This window comes from Balaenoptera musculus, chromosome 1 (assembly GCF_009873245.2).
Source record: "Balaenoptera musculus isolate JJ_BM4_2016_0621 chromosome 1, mBalMus1.pri.v3, whole genome shotgun sequence".
NCBI lineage: Eukaryota > Metazoa > Chordata > Mammalia > Artiodactyla > Balaenopteridae > Balaenoptera > Balaenoptera musculus.
The window spans coordinates 71,340,463-71,358,050 of record NC_045785.1 but is presented as its reverse complement, the minus strand read 5'-3'; the positions used below and the strand labels follow the sequence as shown (position 1 = coordinate 71,358,050).

General features: G+C 40.0%; 1 protein-coding gene across 13 annotated transcripts in view; it reads right to left on the bottom strand.

The window, feature by feature from the left end:
- ADGRL2 (adhesion G protein-coupled receptor L2) overlaps nt 1–17,588 on the bottom strand; it is a 262,441-nt gene that overhangs the window by 176,261 nt on the left and 68,592 nt on the right. For 10 of the 13 annotated variants that reach the window (XM_036860341.1, XM_036860216.1, XM_036860267.1 and 7 more), the window contains exon 1: nt 2,754–2,854. The exons of 1 other annotated variant lie outside the window; for it this stretch is intronic. The gene's annotated coding sequence lies outside the window, so the exon portion shown is untranslated. Of the gene's footprint in view, nt 1–2,646; nt 2,715–2,753; nt 2,855–3,959; nt 4,064–17,588 lie in introns of those variants that run through there. 2 more of the 13 variants (XM_036860227.1, XM_036860247.1) reach the window with 2 other exon arrangements.

Sequence of the window (17,588 nt, the reverse complement as noted above, 5' to 3'; positions counted from 1 at the left end):
ATCTTTTTCAAACTTACACTGGCAACAGAAGTTGCATTAACAAAGTCCATGTTGAGTTTTTAATACTCAAAACTCTCCACTGACTTTTTTTTACCTATTAATTTAACAAGTATATTAAAAATAAAGTTTCCTAGGTATAAAAATGAGTGTCCTCTTATTACAAGATTTCTATTGTTTTATACATTAATTAAAAGCCTTTCTCAGCCATTTTACTAATATAACAAAGTGTAGGCCCTAGAAAAGTATTAAGTTAGAAGGAAAAGCTCTCTCACTCTCTCTTCCACTGAAGGGACCCCAAGACAGGCAACAGTGACTATCATAAAATAAAAGGTCACTCTTTTTCTAGGAACAAACCATTTGTCAATAGAAAATAATTGTCTTTCCATTTGGAAGGGCTCCACAGCAACAGACAATGTTTTTCGCTCACATAATTACAAAACAGTAAAAGTTCAGAAACACAGCCTGAATCCACCTCCCTATTTTTACCCTTTACAATTCTCATTGCCCTTTGGGCCTCCACTTGGAAGCAAATGGAAGACAGGCTGAAGTTTTCTCAATTGAGCTGAAGCTAAGAAACCTTTGATATGCTAATGTCCCCTTCAAACGGTAAGAATTCACACTTGCATTAATTCAAACAATTTGTGCAGAATGATGTGAAATGGCACCTCTTTTAGAGGCAAGTAACAAAAGGAGAGAATCGGAATGTCTGAAGAAACTAAACAACAGAACATTTGTTCTGCAGTATTCTATCATGCATAAATGTATTGGAGGATGGAGGGAGGGACAACAAAAAGTTCCATAACACACCTGGACAGAAGTAGATTTTCTTAGATACTAAATTTAAGTTACAGTTACCTTTTACCTAGGTCAAGAGTCCCATCACGACTGGGAATGTTGCCAAAGACACCACACAAACTATTCTATTTTTCTGCTATGGAGGCAGATTGCCTCCTTAGTGCCCGTCTTTTAAGGTTTTCCCAAGATCAAACTTGATTTAGTAAGAGACATCCCAACAGGCAATCATTTACCAAACGGATGTGACTTTTCCTCATTGTGCAACTCGAGTTGAGCAAAGAGCAAACTCGGTGGGGCCCGTTCCAGACAAACACTGCCAGGGAAATGAATGGACCAACCAACGTCCGTTAAATGTACGCCTCTGGAAGAGAGAAGTACACGTAGTGTAAAGAATGCAGAAGAAAATTTAAGAATTGGGGGCGGGGGCGAGGAGGAGAGTGCCTAAGAACCTGGCCTTTGTAACGGGAACCATATGGCTGGTGGCTGCGGCTCAGACGCTCCCAGGCTGCTTGGAGAAGCTGCTAAGCAGCCTGACACCTTTCAAGAAACAGGAGGAAAACATTTCCTGGGTCTGAATCGGAGACAACAGTCTGCATCAGGAAGAACGGAATGAGGGGGCCAGAGAAGGGGAAAAGGATGAGGGGGGAGGAGTCCACAGAAGGTGGGGAAAGAAGACGGACACCGCAGGACTTGCCCCTCCAACTACGCTTTCAGGGGACAGAGTGAGCAGAGGATAAAAAAATAAATATGAATAAAGACATACGTTCCTTAGCCGCCGCTCATTGACACTTTGGCACAAAGTAAAGCTTCCAGCGATTTCCCCACACCCAATCCCCGCAGTCTGGCGATAGGAACAAACTTTCCAGATCCCAAGCGAAGGACTCTTGCAGGAGTGCCTCCCCACCGCTGCGGCGCTTTCGTCGCTTCCCTCGCCCCCGCCTCTCCACCAGAGGGTCGGGTAGCCCCAGCCAAGCAACGAGCCCACGCTCGGTTAGCGCGGGTGGCGGGGGCTGGCCTCCCTGGTCTCGCGCCCCTCCCACGCCGTTTTCCCCGCCGCACCCCACCCGGCACCCGGCTCCCGGCTCCCACAGACCAGGCTTCCAGAGACTCGCAGCCCCAGCGCCAAGCCCAGAAGCCCACACCCCATAACTTCGCCCGCAGGCCCAGCGCGGCCCGCTGCTGCCCTCTCACTGCGGGCGCGGGAGGCACTCGGCCTCCCCAGAGCCTGCCGGGTGCCCGGCCCCGCTGCGCCGCCCCTAATCGCTGCCAGCCACGGTGCCGGCCCGGCCACATCTGGCTGCGCTTTGCTGACATCCTCGCCTCTCCACGCCACCTAACCGACGAGAAGAAACCACCCGCAACAACTCATCCCATCCCCCCACCCCACCCCACCCCACCCCCGTCCACTTGCCCAGAATTCTCCCCCAGCGCTCGGCCTCCCCGCTCCACTCACAGCCCGGGACGGGTCTGCAGGCAGCTGAGGCGGGGGGACGGGGGCGCGCTCACCTCCCGGCCTCCGGCCCCACCGAGGGTGCGCCCCACCTTCCCCCTCCCCAGACGGGCTGTGAAAGAGCGAACGGCACCTTCTGACCCAGGCTTTCAGTAAATCAAAAAATGCCGAACCCAATCCTACCCTCCCCTCTCCTCCCGGAGCCCCCTGCAACTAGATTACAGCCAAGTGAGCGTCCCTACGCTCGCAGGGCGAAGCAGCAGCAGGCTGGACGGGAAGGGGAGTTCTGCGGATCGATTTCCGAGGAGGGGGAGGAAGAGGAGGGGGCGAGCAACCCGAGCCAGCGCGGGTCTCCCCCTTGGCCCGGCCGAACATAAACAAACAGCCGAGCCCCAACTCACCCGCGGCTCCCTCCACCTCCAGCATCCACCCCCGGGCGGGAGGCGCAAAGCAAACAGGTCTCCGTAGCCCAGCACAGAGGCACATTGTTCGCTCCCACGGCTCTTACCTCGGTCTGCAAGCGCGCCCCCGGGGGCGGGCCGTCTGGAGCGGGAGCCGCGCGGAGAGAGGCGCAGAGGACAGCGGCCACCCGGGCCGGCGAGGGCCGAGGCCGGCCGCAAGCGGGTCGCCGGCCGCCGAGTCCGAGCGGGAGGCAGCGCCGTGGCTCGGCGCGTCCTCCTGCTTGGCCGCCGCCGCCGCCTCCTCCTCCAGCCAAGCAGCCAGCGCCGGGCGGCTCCTGGGGTTAGGTCAACATTTTCCTGCAGTTTCCCACGCGCCGCTCCGCGAGAGGGGTCTTTTGCACACGCGCACGCGCCCCCAGACCGCACGCTCCCTCGGAAAGATAAGAAATTCGGGAAGCAGAGCGAAAGGGGTGGCAAAGGCAAAAAGCTCGACAGAGGTGCGCAGACTTGGGAGTCCCCTCCGAGCTGCAGACGCGGGAGGGGCGGGCAGACGCCGGCGGCGCAAGGCCAACTCAGTTCGTCAGGCGAAGCCCCTCAGCCCGCCGTCCGCGCCGGCCGGCTGGCATCCCTCGAGCCGACCCTGAGGCCTTGGGCGGGAGACTGCAGCGGGCCCTCCTCACATTTCTGGTCTCCGGGCCGAGGCTGAGCGGTGGCCGCTGCCCCAAGACTGGCTGAAGGCGAGGACTGGGGCTCGGGGAAGCGGGGAGGTGTAGGGACGAGACACGCGACGCGCAGCAACGGAGGAGAGGTGCCCCCCCACAACGATCCCAAGGATTCTCCGGTAAGCTCCCAATTTCGCTCCGGTACCTCTGCGTGTGTGTGCGTGTGTGTGTGTGTGTGTGTGTGTATGTGCGGAGAGAGTGTGAGGGAGAGAGAGGGAGCGAGGGAGAGAGACGGGGGAGTGCGAAGTCCTGACACAGACTCTCCGCGAGGTCTGAACTGGAGTCACCTCCCAGCCTCCTTCTCTTCCTCCTCCTCCTCTTCCAACACCTCCTCCACCCCAAATCTCCACCTCCCCACCCCCGCGAGTTCGGCTAATCATATAAACATATTAACTTGTACAGCGGCAAAGGCCAAACCTCTCCCTCCTGATTTTTCCAGCAAGGGGCTCAGGCAAACTCAAAAGATTACAGGCAGCTAAGTACAAAACGTGGAGCAGATAATCTATAACTCACTGCGGCCCAATGGCCATTTTCCACTCCATTTGAGCAGCTGCGTCGGTGGTGGGGAGGCGATCGAAAGGGGACACTTACGGGCTCGAGCTGTTCGGGTGGCGGTGGCCCAGCAGCCGCCCGAGAACAGGCCGGCCCCGGCTCCGCCGGCGGGGCGGCCGCAGAGCTGTCCGGGCGGCGGCGGCGGCGGCGAGGGACGCGCGCGCACGGCCGCTGAACGCGCCTCGGAGGCGGCCTGCGGTGGCTAGCGCCCCTCCTCTCCCTCCCCATCGGCTCGCCCCCCCGGGTCTCGGGGCTCCGCATCCAGCCCCCAGCGTCAACACACCCATTCCATCCCGAGCCCCACCTCCCCAAACTCCACTCACTGCGCGCTCGGTCCTCCGCGCGCTCCGCCGGCGCGCGCTGTCCATCCTGTGCACACACACGCACTTTAAAAACATTTATTTTATTTCTGGAACGGGGTAAAAGGTATTTGGGAGAGCGCGGCGCTCCGGCCTCCAAGGCGGGGCGCAGGGGGCTGGCCCGGAACTCGGGGTCCTTTCCCCTCTTCCCTCCAGGCTCAGGAGCTCTCTCCTAGCCTGCACTTCGGAGAGGCGCCGAGGATGCGTCTTTTACCCACCCCGTCTCCAGGTTTTCTCTTTTCTCCGCGCGGCGAGCCAGAGGCCCCTAAACTTTTAATTTCTGCGGTCCTTCTTTTGTGTGACTGCTCGGAGGAGAAAGAACGTCTGTTCGCCTCGGCTGCCTCCGTCCGGCTGGGGCGCGCGGGGAACGCTCCATGGTTAATGCGTCTTTGATACCTGAGATTTCCGGCGGGCTCGTTAATGAAAGTTACATTTTTTTTAAATTGCGATGACTTTTTCTTTGTAGTTACAGAGAGCTAGCCAAACTTTGACTTTATTGACTATATTTCACAAGAGCGTTTTGTTTGTTTTTGATTAAACCCACCAGGATAAGCAAAGGAAGGAAAGGAGACTACAAGGCTCTACTCGCAAGCGCATTCATCGTGCTGTTTAGGTCTGTTTCCCTCATTTCCTTACATTGAAACTGCTTTTGCTCTTGTCCTCTGACCACACTTCCTTGCGCCTCTCTGTTGGTAGTGTTAGCAAACAGCCAGACAGCGCCTACGATGGACCCAAACTAAAGAGAATAGACCACGACGGAGAAAATCGTGCTTGAAAAATGTTCGAAAGCCAGTTGTGTCCTTTGCATACGAGTAAAATCAAACCTGGATTTTTTTTAATTACAACATTTCTGAGCTAAAATGTATTTCTAAATCACTGTTTATACTAATGAATGAAGGCATCAATTAAAGAAGCATGTTTGCATTGGTTTTCAAGAAAAACTGATTCTCCAAGACTTAAAATCTCTAGGAAATAGGATGAAACTTGAGCTTCTTTGCTTTCAGAAACAATATGTACTTTTTGTTGCTGTGGGTATGTTGCAGTCATCATACTTCAGAAATCATTTCAAACAACAGTGTTATTAAAATGTCAACAGCAGATTGTTCAAAAGACGTGAAGACTCTAAATACCTATATTTTGTCACAAAGCCAGATATTTGTAGTACTAAAGTAAATCCAGCTATTAGTCAAGTTTTCTCTCAACTTGTAAAAAATCAAGTTAAAAGTACATACGTGCAAATAACTGAAACATGCTCTTTTGGTTGATTCATTATAATTCTCAGGTTCAAAGAAGAATCCTTGATGATCAAATTTTTTTCTACTTAATGTATTGATGTTTTAACATTCTCACCAATACAAAAGATAAGAGGAGCCACATAGAGCATTGGTGCTTTAAACTACATAAACACTTCCATTTGGAATTTCTTAGATAACGTAATTCAAATATTGTCGATGCAGGATATAAACTAGTCTAGAAAAAAAGAAAAACACATGCAGAGCTAGTGTGAAACCTTATTTCGTTTTTACATCTGTCAAAATTTATACATACAACAGATCTACCTAGGAAAACTAAATCAGGCTTCTTTAAAGTAGCTGAAAAGAAGGAGGACTTACAGAATTCTCAGACCTCAGTGGTCATTTATATCACAGTCTCCTTTGGAATTTAAAATTATTTTATTCGGTATTGTAAGCCAAGATATGTCAAACTGATAATAATTTGCATTTACCGAAAAATTTTAGCCCTTTCTTTTGTTCATCTTTGAAGATTTTTCATTCATCTAGGCATGATTCACAAGAAGTCCCAATGAGTGCATGGATCAGTTTAATGCTATTTTCTTTGGGGAGGCAGAACTTGGGCTGAAGTTTTTATTTAGTAAGCTTAGTAAGTAATCAGTAGAAAATTTTGCCTGAATTAAGCTGCCCATATGTTGGCTTATTAAACTCTCTCAGAGTTTATTTAACTCTCTCAGAAAGAATCTCAGGAAGAACCCACTGTCTTCATTTCTTAGGTCTGATGCACTTTGATGCTCAGCACATAAGTGAGTCACTCTCCACTATGTTCCTGAAGAGACTACAAAAAAAGGAGGGTGCATGGGAGGGGAAAGAAATTGTCAGAAGTGGGTTAAATCTATTGGGAGTGAGAAATGCCTCAAACAAGTTTTTAATTTTAACTCAATAGTATATGTATTTTAGAGTTCAAAGAGTTCAACACTTTTTTCTTAAGCATATAATAAGCTTGCTGTTTTTATAATTATATCTAAATGTATCCCTTCTCTAGGATAATGTTTTAAATATTAAAGAATTTTTAATTCTTTCCTTGCACTTTACACATAATAATGCTTCAACCTTCTTTGTATCCACAAAGAATTGAAACAGAGCTTTTAATTGCATTGATATATTCAAGATTAAGCTGTTAGCCACAAACCTGCCATTACAAAGGAACACTTAAATGACACACACACACATCCAGAAAACATAATTTGTCTGACACTTCATGACAATTCAAAACATAATTTATAACAATACAGGTGTTATGGTAGAAAAAAATGAAATGAGAAACTTAATAATGTCCGCAGATGTTAGCAAGCTAAGGGGAGTTGGAGTATGTTATGCATTCCCTGCAATCCAATCAATTTAACTACACAATCTATACTATTATTTAAGTAATGGCAAAATCATTGACTTATTCATAATACTTGCTAATTGTTTTTAAAAATAAATTCTACAAAGGACAAAGGAAACACCCATTTCCATTTGTTTTATGTTAAATCAACATCTAACCACTCATGGTGATTTCATTCAAAGAAAACAGAAGGAACTCATTAGCTTATGTGGTTTGAGAGATTGATGGGCTTCAAACATTTTAACCATACATGTTTTTTCCAACTGTAGAAACTCATGTTTTTAATTTAAACATCTTTATGAAACTAAAGATTATTTTATTCAATGGATTCACATATTTCTGATACAGAAATTATGCTAATTTTTAAAGCTATTTACCATCCAGGCATCTTCCTTTAGAGGGAAGTGATGAGGCACTTGTCAAAATACAAACATGAATGATAATAGTATGGGTACCAATTTAACGAATCTGAAAAAGTATGAAAATGGGCGTGGTTGCAAAGTATCGCGGTTAGTATAAGACAGTAGAACACTGTGAGTAACCTCTTCAATGCCCCACCCCGGCAAACTTGGATATAGGTAAGCCAGTATAGGTAAGCCAGTTCTAAAAGGGCCCACATGGGGGCTTCCCTGGTGGCGCAGTGGTTAAGAATCTGCCTGCCAATGCGGAGGACACGGGTTCGAGCCCTGCTCTGGGAAGATCCCACATGCCGCGGAGCAACTAAGCCCGTGAGCGACAACTACTGAGCCTGCGCGTGTAGAGCCTGTGCTCCACAACAAGAGAAGCCACGACAATGAGAAGTCTGCGCGTGTAGAGCCTGTGCTCCACAACAAGAGAAGCCACAACAATGAGAAGCCCGCGCACCGCGATGAAGAGTAGCCCCCGCTCGCCGCAACTAGAGAAAGCCTGCACACAGAAACGAAGACCCAACACAGCCAAAAATAAATAAATAAATTTATAAAAGGGGCCACATGGAGGTGGACTTGGGTGGGGCAGAGAGAGGATCCAGGTCTTGATGCTGGATCAGAAATTGTGTGAAGTTTGAGCTACAAGCTGTAGAGAACTACCAGTGAGAATAGATTGTATTCATTATTTTTGCCTTTGATGAGAGAGCTCTGTGAGAGTTCTAAAATAAAACAAATAAAAACATGTGAAACTGCTCTAGTTTCTAATACAGAAATAGAAATAAAATTAGCTAGATTTCATCCTAAACGTTGTGTTCCCTTTTCTTCGTTACTGTTCAGTGATGCTTAGTGCTGAAACGTTTTCCCTACTCTAGAAAATAAATCTTTTAAAGCTCTAGAGCAGATCAAAGCAATTATGTGAATACCCAGACTTAACTAGAACTCGTTGAAAGTTCCTTCCTAGCATTGTTTTTCATTTTAGTTTTGCCATGCATGTAGGCTGAAAAGAAATCAGAACGCATTATCCATGAGAGAAGAAACATATGAAAGCATTTGGCAAAGCCATTAAGCTTTTAATTCTTCTCCCAGTTCTCTCCAGGCTGAGTAAATCTTGGTCCAAGAAGGCCAAACCCTATCTAAAATGTAGAGATGCAGTCTCCAAAAATAATGATAGTTTAAACTGTATTATAAATATGATTATGGTGTGCTGTACTTAATGATATTATTTAGAAGTACCTGATCACGTATATTATTAAATACCTATCAGTTTGTAATTAATACTTCTTAAAAATATCCACCAAAACAACTGGTAGCTTGACTCTTTCTGTGCGCCTAGAGTATTTATATGTGTCTAATTTTGTATAAAGGATTATACAATTTTTATACCATTATGATACTCAAAAGTAAGCGAGTTACAAAAGATGCCCCTCATAATATTGATCCACTGAGTCTTACCCAACTCAAAGTTAGTCCTTCTGCTTTCGCATAGATTATTCTCATAATTGTTGGTAATGTCTGCACCTTGAGGATTTTCTATAATCGTGTCTTATAGATCTTCTATCAATGTTTCTGTCAAACCAGGAAGTGTAACTATAAGAACACTCATTTTATAGAAATCTGTCTATGACTTCTTATAATAATTTTTTCATCATAAATTCTCATAACCAAACGTTTTCTTATTAAAGTATGTAGTTTAAAAATGAGCCTCCTCGTCCCTTTTCTATACATGCAAAACCTCTGTCAACAATACAGATGAAATTTCTTTAATTCTTTTTTTTAATTGTTAAACTAAAGGTAACCTAAAAGCACAAGTCTTTGTGAAATAGCAATTTCACGCAAGTTTAAATTGAATTTTTAGTGCCTCTGAGAATATGACTTTGATTATTCATGTCATAGTTCACTGTAGTATGGCAAAACTTGCAAAAGGCTTTTAAGAGTCAGGAAACAAACTCACAAATGCCCTCTTGGCATTTTAGAAGGTGAGTCAAAGATATAATTATATATAACACTTGTAATATTTCATATTAGAATACATTGAAGTTATCCTAATGATACAGCATAAAATGATAATTGAAATATGTGATCTTAGTATTTTTAAACACAAAATTGCTTTGTTTCAGTTTTGAAAATATTTGATAATCTAAAATTGTGTAACATGAGATGTTTGACCTTGACTTTTTGATCGTATAAGCTGTTACTAACATTATTCATTATTTTGTTCTCTAATATGATGGCTATTTTTTAACTACACTTATCTTTTTTACTGTATTTTTATTTTTTTATTTTTTTTTATTTTTTTTTTTAAATTATTTAATTTATTTATTTATTTTTGGCTGTGTTGGGTCTTCGTTTCTGTGCTAGGGCTTTCTCTAGTTGCGGCGAGCAGGGGCCACTCTTCATCGCGGTGCGCGGGCCTCTCACTGCCGCGGCCTCTCTTGTTGCGGAGCACAGGCTCCAGACGCGCAGGCTCAGTAGTTGTGGCTCACGGGCCTAGTTGCTCCGTGGCATGTGGGATATTCCCAGGCCAGGGCTCGAACCCGTGTCCCCTGCATTGGCAGGCGGACTCTCAACCACTGCGCCACCAGGGAAGCCCTTTACTGTATTTTTAAAAGGCCTTTATTGGTTGTATCTATTTTAATAAAAATAAATTTGTCTGAGCATGTGGAAACTAGAACAGCAATTTGCAGAGATTTTTCTTCTCAACCGAGTTCTCATCATAGTTTCTTCATAATAGAATGTTGCCATCTCTATTTTCAAGAATAATTTAAATCTTTATAATTAAGTTTTCAACTTATTGCAACTCTTTACAATGCATTCTTAAAGTCACTATGAAATCCATCACTTAGGTCCTAGACCAAACAATGATGTAATAGGCATACGTTTTTGTGATAAGTAAAAGTGCATTAGAAAAGAATCTTTTATTTTCTTTTAATTAGCATCCAAATTTAGAATCATACTAAAATGTCATCGATATCTCAAAGAGGTACTGAAATGATTTGGTAGTGATAAGGTTTTGTTGAGTGATATTCAATGAAGAAATTCTGGTTTAGGTTAAACAATAAAAACACATAATCTCTCCAGCTATTCTACATTAAAAAGAAGTTGCCAAACTATCACCTGGATAATATATTCTTTGAATGATTTTGATTCAGTGATGGAGATGTGCTGCACTGAACCATCCACACTCTTATCCAACTATCCTGGTTGCCAAAATCACATATCTACAATATAACTAAAGAGGATTATTAGTGCATTAAAAGAATGTTCCCCTTCATTATGGGACTGTAATTTATGACACCAATTTAATTAGTACTATGTCCTTACTACCTGAATTTAATGACCCAAATTCAAACCACGTATATTTCATTGTTCAGACAATGTAGAATACACAGCAAGAAAAACTAATTTCCTGTTTATTATCTAATGATAATGGAAACACAATAATTCATTATAATATATTCTGCTACTGCTATATATGAAGTGGCATGTCTCAAGGAAAGAGATTATGGAAATAACATGAAAAATATTTATAGTCTGTTAAAATCAGAAAAAAGTTGAATTTGTTAAAATAAAATCAGAGAAAAGAATGCTAGCTATAAAATGTAAATGTTTGAGAAATCAAAGTATGTAAACTATTTTTAAATAATATGGATCCCCAGAAGACTATCATTTATCATTTTAAAATAAACTTATGGGTAATCAAATAAGGAATCTGAAAAATATTTTTTAAAATGAATTTTGACATTTCATATAATTATTCAGTGTTTACTTGCCAGTGCCCTGTTACAAAATGATTTTAAATATGATTTATATAAATCAAAAAGAATTATGCAGATGTAGATTTGAGATGATAATGCTGGCCTGTTGTTTATATTGAATATTTCTATACAGGAGGAAATCATGTGATGTCAAAAATAGATACTAAATTCAATCTTTAGAAAACTCTTTAACTACTTATGTAGATTTATAGCTTATCAAAATTCAGCGGTAAAATATTATACCTTATCACTGAGGGAAGTCTATCTTTGCCTGAATTTTCCAGTTAATGAAAGAAGTGTTTAAATACTCTAGTTAGATTATTAACTTCTACAAAACTGAAACAGATGTGTGTCTTAGTATGCCATTAAGTTTATGATTTACATAGAAACCTTACATAGAGCTGAGCAGAGGCCAATGATTCTAATTTGCTCTAGATTTACAATAACCTGATCTGGTTTTTGTAAGTATTGAAACACTTTTTAAACAAAATTAGAAAGCAGTTGTGCTTTGTGTGATTAAAGATGCAATTCCCTCTGGAGTAATGAGAAAAGTTAGAACATGTTTCTTTCTTTATGGATGTTTCTATTATAAACACGAGTGCTATACATTATATATTTTTGTTACTATGATTTCCTTGTTTTTAATTATAAAATAAACCAATTGAATTTCACTGTAGTCTCAATTGAAACTATGCCAAAATTTAGCTGAAGAATGTGTACTGAGCTTCATAAAAATCCTTAAAATTTTTCCCAGGGTATTAAGGTCTTGTTATACAAATACTAGTTCACCATAATTTTCTAGAGCAAAATATCTTTCTGATTAAGACCTCCACAGCAAAAAGACTTGAGTGCTAAATACATTTCAAGCCCTAGAAAAAGGCATAGATAAAATTGTTCAAGACTAATGATCACTGGATTCATGTAAGTTACAAATAGAAAAAAAGTTCGTTTATTTTATCTCATTACACAAATAATAATATTTATGGCACTATTATTTAAACCTCCTTCTACTTTGCTTGGTGAATTGTAATCCATCAGCTCCTAAAAACCAAATCTATAAAAATACATTATTTTAAACACTGAATACTGTTTTCTTAAAAAATCAGTCAGAAATGTTGATATAAATATCATTGTAAGCATTTGTGTGTATATTTATGTTTACAGAAAATAAGTACATGCAAAAGTATTAATTCATTAAAAGTTTATCTCTCATAAAACCTTTATTAGCCCTTGAAGTCTTTGCCACTTCATTTAAAATGATTTATCTTTTGAATAACAAGGTTCCATTAATCTGTTTGACAAAAGAATTTTTAAATCATTTAAATAATTTATTTGAATGAATTATTTAATTTCTGTAAAATATGTGCACATGTATATGTATATACCTGTGTCTATATATTTGTCTTCTGGCACAATATCACAGAAGAAATACAGAACAGAATTCAGAATACATTGTCCTTGACACCAGCAGTGTGACTTGGTGTTGCTGCCGATGTGTGCTTTGATCACCCACTGTTTGCACAGGACCCCTGTTAAAAGGCCATTTGTGCTACATTTGACACAGCAGGGTGATTTAATGTCAGAGAAACATGCATGTGATTTTCTATATTCATTTTTAATCCCGCATTTTTACTGAGATTGTAGGCTGACATATTTTTCAAAATGCAAGACTAATAAAGGCAATTATTCAACACTAAGAAAACCTGCTTTCCTCAATTCAGTGCTCTAGGTGCTACTGAAAAGTAGTAAACATATGCTATCCCCAGAGAAATAAATCATCTGTGGAAACAGGGCAAATACACATGGAAAATAAATAAGAATATACACAAAAATTTATAAGCAAGTATACAAAACTAATTAGGACATAAAAATTTATATAATATGTTTAATATGCATGGCATTCAGGAATTTTAACTATATACTCTCTCTTCACAGACTATTACTTCACAAAATTTTCTCTCAAAGAGATCTTATTATTCTTCTTTTCCCCTGAAAATGCGTTTTTATTAACAAAAATAATGAAACCATTGGATTTTTCTCCAACTTTGGTGAGGTTATGGAATAAATTTATGACAAGTTATCATCAATTTTATTTTTAAACATGCAGGAAAATAAGCTTTCACTTATGTATCTCCTACACACAATAAAACAAGTTGTATGTATATATATATATATACATATATATATATGGTAAAACCTTCTAAGTCACCTTTCTTTTGGAAACTCCGTCCAGTTTTTTCTTTGTAGTACTGTTCCCCTCTCTATTATATAAGGTTTTGGTGGGTTCATTCGGGTTTTATTTTAATTTTGTGATCCATCCTTTCAACAAATTTCTTTTAACTTTAATTTACCAGGGAGGTACTAACTTTACTTACATGAAAATCTCAATCTGTGCTTGTGACATGTAACAAAATTTGAAGTCTCTGTCTTCTCCACGTCTTCTCCCACTTGTCCAACCATCCGTAAAACCAGCTATAACACTGTACCATTGTATACCCATTACCCACAATACTCAAATCTTAGTAAGGAGGTATGAAAATCACCCAGCACTCTCACACAACTTTTAAAAGTCCCTGATATACCAAAGTAGCATCATGAACTCTCAGGGAGACAGTAGTCTTTTAGAAGTTCGTTAGATGTCTAAAACTGCTTTCTGGAACTTCCTCTCTGGAAGCACCTTCCTCCCTACCCATGTTCTTGTATCTAGAAATGTAAATAGCCTCCCAAATACCTCCAAGTTGTATGATACAGGAAGTAACATTATACTGCTTAGAATGGTATGCACCAATCAGATGAAGTTGTTTTCTAATCATTTCTCCTACTCTCAGATTTTTGACGAACAGTGGCTTCTTTATTGTCTAGCAAAGGGCCTGAGCTATAGTTGGTTGTTGGAAAGCATTTATGGAAAAATGAGTTAGAATCCTATAATCATAAATACTATTATAATATTTAGTTCAATAAGGCAGCTGCTTGTTATACAAATATTATAGCACTGCTTTGCTGATGTAGATATTATAAGTCAAACAACCTAGAAATCTTGTACAAATGTACTTATCACAAGTGTACATATAAACAACACACACATAAATTTACTTCTTAACAAATTTGTTTAGTCAATTTATTGAAATGTTTTTATAGGCCATATGTAAGTATTTTAATATCTACACAAATTAGTGATTACAATGAAATTTTAATGTTTTAAAGTTAATAACAATGTTTGTGTGTATTTGTGCTTTTACGTGAAGAGAAAAACAAATAGAGACCAATTGTTCAAGGAGTTTCTAGCACTATTAATTATCTTAGCGTGTGTCTGTGCCTCTGTCTGTGTGTGTTGGGGAGGTAGGAAGTAGGCAGAAGATTAATTAATGCATTTGAGTTTTTCAACTCAGAGAAGTTGAAAAGTTGGTTTTCTGTTCCATTTTACCTAGAACAGTCCTTCTGCCTTCAACTTTTTCTGTCCCAACAACTTACATGAGATAAAGATGTGTCTAGGGAACCTCAGAAAATAGAATCGAGGGGCTTACATGAAGCTTTTCAAGGGTTATATTTTGCACCCCGGCACTTTGGTCTTATTTAAAGGCAAAACATCTGACACCTTATACATTATGGTAAAAAGTATCATACTTCCATTTTAGTTCACTTATGATTCACTAAGCAAAGACTGGAACCCTACATTCAAGAGCCAAAAAGCATTTTAATCAATTTTTTCCTTCCAAATCACCAGCAAATGTTATTAATATTATCTTAAAGAGTAAATTATGGTGACCTAAATGGGAAGGAAATCCAAAAAAGGAGGATATATGTACATGTATAGCTGATTCACTTTGCTGTACAGCAGAAGCTAACACAACATTGTAAAGCAATTACACTCCAATAAAAATTAACTTAAAAAAAGAGTAAATTAATTAATTAAAATTTCCAAGGAAGATGTTCTGACTTTCTGCTGACACTTTAAATGTTGTTTCTTTTTGCTTACATTCCTGGTTTTGTTTTTAAAAAAACTTACCAAAATATATTAGTAAGTACTTTGCTATCTAATAAAATCACACTGAATATTATTTTATCTTTCTTTGATGACATGGAATTTTTCAGTGTTGAAGGACCATCAAAATGAACATTGATTATCATAGCACTTATTACACATCACTGAATTTATTGATTTACTCCTCCCCCCTAGATAGTAAACTCCTTAAAAATCTCACTAAACTTTATATGCCCAGCTGTTAGCACAGCATATAATAGAGATCACAAACCGCTGACCTATATAAAATCTAACCGACAAAGGTAATTTATTAGCCCCATAGATGTTGGGCCACACAGTGTTTTGTTTTGTTTTGTTTTTAATCTACTTTTCGTCAACTTTTAAAACTTAGAAGGCTTCAATTAAAACTTGGATTTCCAGCTTCTGGGGGGGAAAAAAAAGGAAATATCCAGCAACTTTGACATATATTACCTCATAGCAACACTCGGCAGGAGAGGCTTTCCCTTTCAAACAAAAGGTCCACTCTTGGACTCACCACATTTTCCACCATTCCTTATTACCTCCTCATAACCAAGGCAGTGTCTTGTGCCTCGGGTGACCCAATTTGTGATAATGTTTTGTGTTCTACTTTAAAAGTGGCATTAAAAGAAAGTGAAATGTATCTTCACCTCTATCTCTGTGAAGTGGGAAAGGAAAGATAGATCAAGAGGACTATATATTTCTCCCAACTGCCTTTCACTCACTAACTTTTTCTTCCTGGCTCCTGGAAATATTTTAATTTTTGAGCTCCAATGGCCAACAGTTTATATGTGAACAAATGTGTGAATTATACTGTTAATACACATTATAGGCTATGAAGAAATGTACTAAGTAGTAGTAATACTGCTTTTCTGTGAGGCTGTACATATATACTAACTCCTCTGTGCACTTACTACGTAACTCAATAATAAAGTTATAGTGCCCCCCTTATTCTTACTGATTGGCTTAATCCTCTCTACTTATATTCACATTTAATAGCTTTCTCTTTTTCTCCCCACTTGAAACCACTTTCCACCACTCTTCCACTGATGTTTACTCTTGCACTTTCTTTCCTTTCTGAGGCCAGTTCAGTTTCCCTACAGGGGAAGGTACCTTGGCATTAACAAATGATGATTTTGATTCTTCTGTACTACCTAATATCCCATAAGTATAGCTCAAGGGAGGACAAATGAAAGGAACCAGTCTTTTTCAACCAAATAAATGGAAACAAACACCCTTTTAAGGATTAATACATACAGTTTAGAAGACTTACTAGTTAAACAAATAATTAAGACGTTAATTTAGCAGAAACTAAGTGCAAAATGTTTTAAAGCAAACAAGCTAAGCTTTTACTAAAAATTACTAGAAGTAATTGATTGTCTCAGATATGTTCAAAAAATATTCTTTCTTAAGATTATACTTTTCAAAGGAGACTATTTAGAATTGAGATTATCTACTGAACCTGAGTTAGGAAAATTTTTTTTTTTTTACTATTGCTAATATATGTTATGTTTCTTATATTTAGTATTATTTGTATTATTATTATTCTTAATTTTATTTTTTATTTTGGTTTACAAATTTCTATTATGATTATAGGTCAAAACATTTTCCCATGAACTATAACTCTATTTTACATAAGTATGCCAACTAGAAAATGTGATGATAACGAACAACTCCACAAAGTGAGAATCACTCATATTAAACATGCTAGCATTTAAAAATTCCTATAAATTATATTGTTGGCATAATATCCTTTGTATCAGTTAAAAATCCTGAGTGATATATACACTCTGAAAAGACCTTTGTGCTCATTTCATAGTCTTATTGAAATACTGCTCTCCCCTATTTAACAGTTTTACAAAATTTTCAACTAACTGTTCTTTTCTTAAAGCACACAAACACCTGCCTACCATTTTTCTTCTTCTTTTTTTTAATACAGCAGGTTCTTATTAGTTATCTCTTTTATACATATTAGTGTATATATGTCAATCCCGATCTCCCAATTCATCCCACCACCCCCATTTTATTATTTAATTAAAAAACTATCTTTGGACTTCCCAAAGATAGTTGGGAAGCAGTGGTTAAGAATCCACCTGCCAATGCAGGGGACACAGGTTCAAGCCCTGGTCTGGGAAGATCCCACATGCCACGGAGCATCTAAGCCCGTGTGCCACAACTACTGAGCCTGCGTGCTGCAACTACTGAAGCCCGCGCGCCTAGAGCCCGTGCTCCACAACAAGAGAAGTCACTGCAATAAGAAGCCTGCGCACCGCAACGAAGAGCAGCCCCTGCTCGCCGCAGCTAGAGAAAGCCTGCGCACAGCAACGAAGACCCAATGCAGCCAAAAATAAATAAATAAAATAAATAAATTAAAAAAAAAACAAAGCTATCTAGGCAGCTTCACCATTAAAACTTTATTAGAACAATTATATCTGTCAATTGTTGGGATAGACACCATTTAAAAGAAAATCATCACGAATCATTTCCCTTGCAACCTAGAAACAGACATTGGCATATATGATTGA